Source organism: Rhagoletis pomonella, unplaced genomic scaffold (assembly GCF_013731165.1).
Source record: "Rhagoletis pomonella isolate Grant_MI unplaced genomic scaffold, Rhpom_1.0 Rhpom_scaffold_01827, whole genome shotgun sequence".
Classification (NCBI taxonomy): Eukaryota; Metazoa; Arthropoda; class Insecta; order Diptera; family Tephritidae; genus Rhagoletis; species Rhagoletis pomonella.
Window position 1 is genome coordinate 18,221 of NW_023460381.1, and position 7,757 is coordinate 25,977.

Consider the following 7,757-nt stretch of genomic DNA (forward strand, 5'->3'; position numbering starts at 1 on the left):
ATGTTCCCTCCCGGGTATCGAGACACTTTTGCCCCCTATTTCTGAAAGCTCGTAAAACTAATTTTGAATTGCACGACCCACTCCGTTGCTTATGCCAGGATTTTAACTCTCATTCCAGCACGTTTGATATATCAGATCCGCTTTTCAGCGTTAAGAAATCGATACTATCCTCTCTCAATAAATGAATCATTAAAATAAAGACATAAAATCGGCTGATGAATTTAGTTCTGTAGCTGAACAGTTTTAGATCTCGACACTTAAAAACTCCTGCCTATCGTAACTCGGCGCAAAAATTGAAAATACTGGTTCCGTACGTCATGCGGACTGCGCCCCTCGTGCGGATGGGCGGGAATGGAGGGTAAAAACCATTGGGATATTATTATTATTATTATTGTGTGAAAACATGCAGTAAACAGCTGTTGATTGATGGAACGTACCTTACCGAAAACTATTTCCCACGCTTATGTATCATATCATGAATGAGAAATAAAATATATATTTTTTTTTTTTGCATAAGGACATAATGTATGCTTTTGGCATATTTCCTGCAAAAAGATATATTGTCTGGGGACAGGGAACCTGTTGAGGTTCATCACTCCATACGAAAAAAAAATCGGTACTGTTTTTCCATCGGAATTATAAACTCTGTTATAATTTAAGACTTCTGCCAAAATATGTCGGAAAAGTATTAAGATTTACCCTGAAATACATCCACAAATCGGGTTTTTTATAAATAAAATTACAATTAAAAAAAGTTTTTCAAAAAATCACCTCAGGTGATGGGAGAGCTTATAAAAAATGTTTAAAAATTTTATCAACTGAGGCGTCGATGTTTTCAGTAAACTGACATCTCAAGTACATCGAATGGCCGAACATCGCTTTGTCTGAAGTTCATAGAGAGGAAGATGCAGTTTTATAGCTAATAAAATGTTAGTATAATGAAGTGCAAGTTTCAATTGCTTTAATTTTTAATATTTTTTCTTTGGCTGACTTGCGCTTTGTTATACTAAAATTTTATGAGCTATAAAACTAGTACATACCGAAAAAGGTTCTTAATGTTTTATTTCCATGTGGAGGAAAACTCTATACGTATCGATGCATCGATGTACGCCCTCCGATACATCGAGAAATATCGACGTAAGTTTCGATGCATCGATGCGAGGAATAACATCGATGTATTTTTGCCACTGACATCCCTACAACAGAATCAAACTAATGAGATTTTTAGAGGTGTTTCAAATCGGTACCGCTCACGTAAATCTTCATATTTTTCCGAAATATTTTGGCGGAAGCTTTAAACTATAATAAACCTTATAATTCCGGCAGAGAAACCGACAGTTTTTTCGGGGAAGCACCCTAATAAATACATATAGCTAGCAAATAACCGTCCCGCTTCGCTGCAACCAAAATTTACTTTCACGCTGTTGCCAAGGCAAGTATAGCGTTGGAAACCCTTCAAAAATCGCGCTTGTAAAGAGTACTACCTAAGAATCAAGGAGTACTTCAAAATTAACCGAAATGCATACAAAAAATTTGGTCTAATTAACTATGGGATGTCCTAGGGCAGGGCCATACAAGTCAGCGCTGACGAGAGAAAACTCGGGGCCCTGTACAGAAAAATCACGGGCCTACTGTACAAAAATTGTATTAATTTAAATATCAGTTGAGAGTTTTCCATATAGGGATTCTTTAACGTATAAAAGCTCATAAAGAAGGAGAAGTTTCTGACGAAACTTCCTAAAAATATTTCTTTCCATAATGATTTTTTTTTTGTTTTATAAAAATGTTAGTTATGAATATAAGATACGCTGATATAATCCAAAATCGCTTAACAAACTCAACAAAATCATAAGTCTGTCATTATTTTGTGGTTAATTAGCACTTTTTATATATATTATTTTCTGATATTTCAGGCCCCTTAAAAATTCCACGCCCGGGGGATTGCCCGTGATATCTGCCCTGAAAATACGATTCAGTGGCATTATTTTTAAGAAAGCTGGTCCCTTACATACATTCCAAAAATTTAAAAGGAAAATTGACTAATCTCATAACGACCATGGTTTTACCAAACATGTTAATATACCACAAAACTGCACGTTTCTTATTCTCGCCAGTCAATAAGTTGGTTTTTTTTTTTAATGACAATGATAAAAAATGTGTAGAAAAGCTGAATGATATACATAAGTTCATAAGAAACCATCAAGGTCGAACCGAATATTACGCCGAAAATCTGTGTACAGAACTAGCCGATAAATTAGCTGAGGAGGAAGCAAATAAGGTTGGTTTTATCTTAGAAGTACCTCGGCGAGTGGGAAGTCAAGTACATACATATGTCGTGCATATTACGACGGAAGCGCAGAAACCTTTTTTCGTTGCTCAATTTGTATTCCCATACTTGATCATTATTTGGATCAAATAAATGTGAGATTTGTGAGTCATAAAAAACTACTAAAAAATATTCAGAACATCTTTCAAAACAAAATTTTTAAGTTGGACCCTAGTATAGCGCTGCCAGATATCCCGATATCTCCGTTGCCAACCCCGTCCCCCCCCCCCCCTTTCCTTTAGACAAAAATTACTTACGTACGAAAGTATGTAGTAAAATTTTATTTTGACAAGACCAAAAACAAAAACATAAAAAGATGAGATCTTTCACCGTATACTAACAAAACAAAACAGAACAAAACAACTTATCACAACTAAAGTTCAAAATAAACATACACTGTCGCCCAAAATTATTGGCGCAGAGAATTTTTTATAAAACTACAGTTTATACTGTATAAAATTTCTGAACTTTGTGCAAAACTCGGAAAATTTCAATAAACTTGCATACAAATTTGAAGTTTTCTAATCAGGGTTTATATAAAAATTTTGAAAATGAAGTTTTTCACCCAAAAATTTTAGTGGATTTTTGATAATTTTTTGGCTTACAGTTTCTCCCATACAAACTATGTTCCACAATTCTTTTTGTATGGAAGACACTGTCAGCAAAAACAAAATTGCTAAAAATCAACGCGATTTCCTAGCAACTTCACACTTGCACTTTATTAATTCAGTTCTCGTCGATCTCTTGATCAAACCAGACGTTTACGCTCTGTTCTCTTTGCCTTATCGTTCGCTTACTCGCTTATATACCCGCCTAAGGTGAAAACCAGTTTTGTGCTTACAAGAACAAAAAAGAGCGCATCGTGCTAGTTAAAAACTTGTAAACGAATATAAATAACAAAGAAAACTAACAAACACGTGCTAGTGTTAAAAAACCAACAAAATATACTAATTTGCGGCCAGATTCTATTCAAAATGCCAGACCCTTGTGATATTTGCAGTAAACATCATCCTGATATAGACAATGGGAAATTCTTAATCGTTAACAGACTAGATAATTAACCATTCACAGGTGTATCGCCCTTTATCATTAAAAAATCCATTGACTATACTTGCAGTAGTGAAGTTACTAAAGCTACTAAACAACGCGACGGCACCCTCTTAATTAAAGCAAAAAACGTGCACCAACAAGTGCGTGAGGTTAAAAAAATCTTAAAAAAAGAAAACAATGAACTAAAAGAAACCGGTTTAATAGTTTTATCCTTTGAATCACTCCACCTGCTTGAATATTTGTTTATTGGATACGAAATAACCAAAATAAGGTCGTATATCCCCCTGTCACTCAAATGTAAAAACTGCCAGCGTTTCGGACACCCAACAAAAGTTTGTAAAAACCCACAGCTATGCGGAAGCTTTGCCAGAAACTACCATTTAGATAAAGGCGAACTATGCTCTGACATGAAAAAATGCATCAACTGTATCGATAACAACCTCTTTCACCTTGATCACAACTCTTTCGACAAAAAATGTCCGATATTCATTAAACAAAAAGAAATTCAAACAATATAAACATTACAAAAAACAGACTATAAGTCTGCTCTTACTATATACCAATCTAGACATCAACACCTTGCTCAAATGTATTAAAACTCCAACGAAGTAACTTTAGCACCAGCCAAAACAATTCCCCTAATGAGGACAATGCTTTGGTACCAATAGCACCGAGAAGAATCACGACATCACGCCTGGCGACATAATACATGATGAAAATACACAGGTCGACATTTTGCACGATGACAGCGATTCCCCTAGCACCGCTTGCGAGACCGCTTCAGCCATAGAACGCCCAGGCGAAAACCTCACGGGCAGCAAAACGCTTATATATCCTAAAAACATTTCAAACAGACAAAAAGCTCAACTGAAGTCCATAACTAAAAACAGTACAAAAAAGCCAAAACCACTCGATAATGCTCATGCACATTTCCTCCAAATGTACTGTGACCCTCAAAACTTCTCCAACTACTGATGACAATCTCAATCATCCAATGGAGCATGAAACGGTTTTTCAACAATTATTGTGAACTCCTTCTACTTATTAAGAAAGACAATCCAACTATCATAGCTATCCAAGAAACCCACCTATCCACCAGCACTAATATTCCTATTCCAAACAACTATATTCTACTTTCCACAAATTTCTCCAACTCCTCTAATGGTGTAGCACTTCTAATACACAAAGCAATACAGTTCAGTCGAATACCACTCTCCAATGATTTTGCAGCAATCGGCGCAGTCATATACTCCAAAATTAGGTTTAACATTATAAACGCATACATCCCCCCAAACAAAAATTTTCCTATCAGAACCTTCATTCCGTCCTTAACCATTAGAGCGCCCCATCGCTCATTGTTGGTGACTTCAACAGCTGGCATAACAGCTGGGGGTCCCCAAAAAACAACGCTAGAGGCAGTACACTTCAAAAATTCATTCAGCAAAACCACTGCATCCTACTCAACAACGGCTCACCAACACACTATACCACCCACCACACATTCACTCCCCGTTTAGCTCCCCGTCCATACATCTAAATGCATCATGGTCCATCGAAGCCGACTTGTACGGCAGTGATCGCAACCCAATTTTAATATCATTAATTAAATCTAATCCAGCACCCAAAACTAAAACTACACCCAAATTTAAAATTAAGGAGGCAAACTGGCGAGCATTTGAAGAGTACTGCGAGTTCTACAACACCAACATTCCTCACAGTAATAACATAAATAAAGAAGCCGCTAATCTGAACAAAATAATTCTCAAAAGCGCACATAAATCCATCCCTCTCATTCAACCATTCACAAATAATTATAAGGTCCCATGATGGAATAAATAGTTGGATACTCTCCGCACAATCAAACTTAGATGTTGGCACACATCTAAACGCAATATCACCACTAAAACATGTTCAACTACAAAAAAGCCAATGAGAAATTCCGCCGCCAGCTCAGGCTGTCAAAGAGACTAAGTACGTTCGAGTTTACATCTACAATAGGTCCCGGAACTCCGCTGAGCAAAGTATGGCAAAATATACGGAGCTATTGCGGTCTCCAACCCCTCAAAATTATTCACTGCTTACAAGTAAATGGTACATCAGAGACCAACATCCCCACAATAGATGAGCATTTCGCAAAACATTGGTCTGAAGAATCATCAGACTCAAACTTTTCTCCTACATTTTGCACCGAAAAAGCGAAAATCTCAATACCCCAAACAAATTACACCCTTCACCCAAAGGCCTCATCCTTGGAAAACGGCATCAAACTCGCCGAATTTCTTGCTGCCCTAAACCGACTCAGGGGTAAAACTCCTTGTGAAGACAGAATAAGTTATCCTATGATAAAAAACACTCCTATTACCTTAAAATACCGTGTTATTCAACACTTCAATAACATACTTAACAATTACATCCCCCAATCTTACAAAAACAGCATAATACTACCAATACTCAAGCCAAACTCAGACAAAACGTGCATCCAATCCTACAGACCTATCTCTTTAAACCCTTGCTATGCTAAACTAATGGACAAAATAATATCAAACCGGCTATGGTGGTTTGTTACCAGTAACAAACTGCTCAATAGCAATCAAATTGGCTTCAGGAAAGGCAAATCTGTTACAGATAGTCTACACTATGTCGACTATCTGATAACAAAGTCTCTCCAATCAAAAAAACACATATCTGTGATCTCACTACACTTTGCAAGGCGTTTGACAAAATCACCTATTTTGTGCGTAGTATTGTCAACCAGTTAACCCAGTGGAAACTAGGTCCAAAAAATATAAACTATATAATTAATTTCATGTCGAAAAGAAAGATGAAGGTCCACATAGGTTCAAATAACTACTCGTCTTACCCTTTATCCAACGGCATCCCTCAAGGTTCCCCTATCTTCGTCATACTCTTCCTTATCGCCTTCAACCAGCTTTCAAAACGATCAAATTCTCCGCATATGCCGATGATTACAACTTATTTATCGACCTCAATAAGAAAAAAAACACAAATTTCGAATTAGACGAACTCTTCACAGAAATACAAAAGTGGTGTGAGTATTCAGAAGCGCTCATATCTCCAACAAAATGTAAACAGCTGCACATATGCAGAATGAAAAAATGCAAATGTACATTAACCACTAAGTCCCACAATTTTCCTCTAGTCGATAATCTAAAAATACTAGGTATCTACATAAACTCTAATTACTCATGGCACCACCACATTAATAATTTATCCTCCCGCCTCCTTAAATCTCTGAATGTAATTAAATGCCTTTCTAATAAAAAAATGCCAAACTCAAACTATAATAAAAGTTCCCAAAGCAATTATTCTCTCCAAAATAGACTACGGACAATTTTTATATGGCAGCGCAGCTAATACACTTATAATAAACTGAAAACCATTTTGACCTCAGCAATACGCATATCCCTCGGCGCGTTACCCACATCTCAAATATACAACCTTCTTTTTGAAGCAGGGATAACTTCTATAGAAACCAAATACAACATTGCTATTTCCAAAACTTTCAACATCCTCTTAAACTCATCTGATACCATGACCAAAGAAATAATTAAAATCACCTCGAAGCAAGTACCAAAAAAGTGCTACTCCACAATCCATAGAACTATCAACTCTTGCATGCAGCTGCAAATACCATTTTTACCATTAAAACAATCCAAAAGCCATCACCCCCCATGGGTACATAGGGCTTGCACAATCGATTTCAGTTTGACCAAATTCAACGTAGACGATACACCACCCACAATATACATTAAAGAATTCACAGCACTTAAGAATGAATTCCCCACACACAGTTTTATCTACACAGACGGTTCGCAACACCAGCACACAACAGGTTACGCTATTACAACCAAAACTGATATCTTAAAAATGTCTCTAGACCCTCATTACTCAACAGTGTTTTCAGCAGAAATAATAGCAATTCACGAAGCTACCCTATTAGTTCGCCAGAGAAAAGGAAAATTTTGTATCTGCAGTGACTCTCTTTCGGCGCTTCAAGCCATTTTAAATATATCTAACTCAACACATTATGCTGTAACAATCAGAAACGCACTCAATAACAATCTCAAGTAAACAAAACTCATTAGGATACCTAGCCATGTAGGCATTAAAGCTAATGAGTTCGCAGATCAATCCGCAAAACGAGCAACTACATCCCCCCTTATCTGCGCACCTAATTATAACAAAACAGACATAAACAAATTCATTCGCTCGGCTCTAACCGATAACAATATAGACGTTTTCCAAAAAACCACAAAATGGTATAAAAACACAAACCCAAACAAGAGAACCATAAATGACACCTTAGATTCCTACACTCTAAAAAATTTTTGTTTAAATTTGCGCATATTAAGATAGGTAA